A 239-nucleotide genomic window follows, 5' to 3' on the forward strand; every position below is an offset into this window, starting at 1 on the left:
CTTTGTGGTGCGGTGTATTTTTGTCAGAGTGGGACTCCTGTGTGTTTGTGGATCTTTGTGTCTTTTTTTTGTATTTGTTTGAGGTGTGAAGCTGTAGGGGTGAACTGCCATTTTATTTAGTAAATCTTTTCTCCTGTTTCTGTTAGTCCAAGGAGGTTAGTGTTTGTCTTTCTTTTACCTTTTCTTTTGCAGGTAAGCTCCCTGGGTTGAGATTGTTTGGGGTTTTGTTTGTTATTTTG

Source organism: Oryzias melastigma, linkage group LG23 (assembly GCF_002922805.2).
Source record: "Oryzias melastigma strain HK-1 linkage group LG23, ASM292280v2, whole genome shotgun sequence".
Classification (NCBI taxonomy): Eukaryota; Metazoa; Chordata; class Actinopteri; order Beloniformes; family Adrianichthyidae; genus Oryzias; species Oryzias melastigma.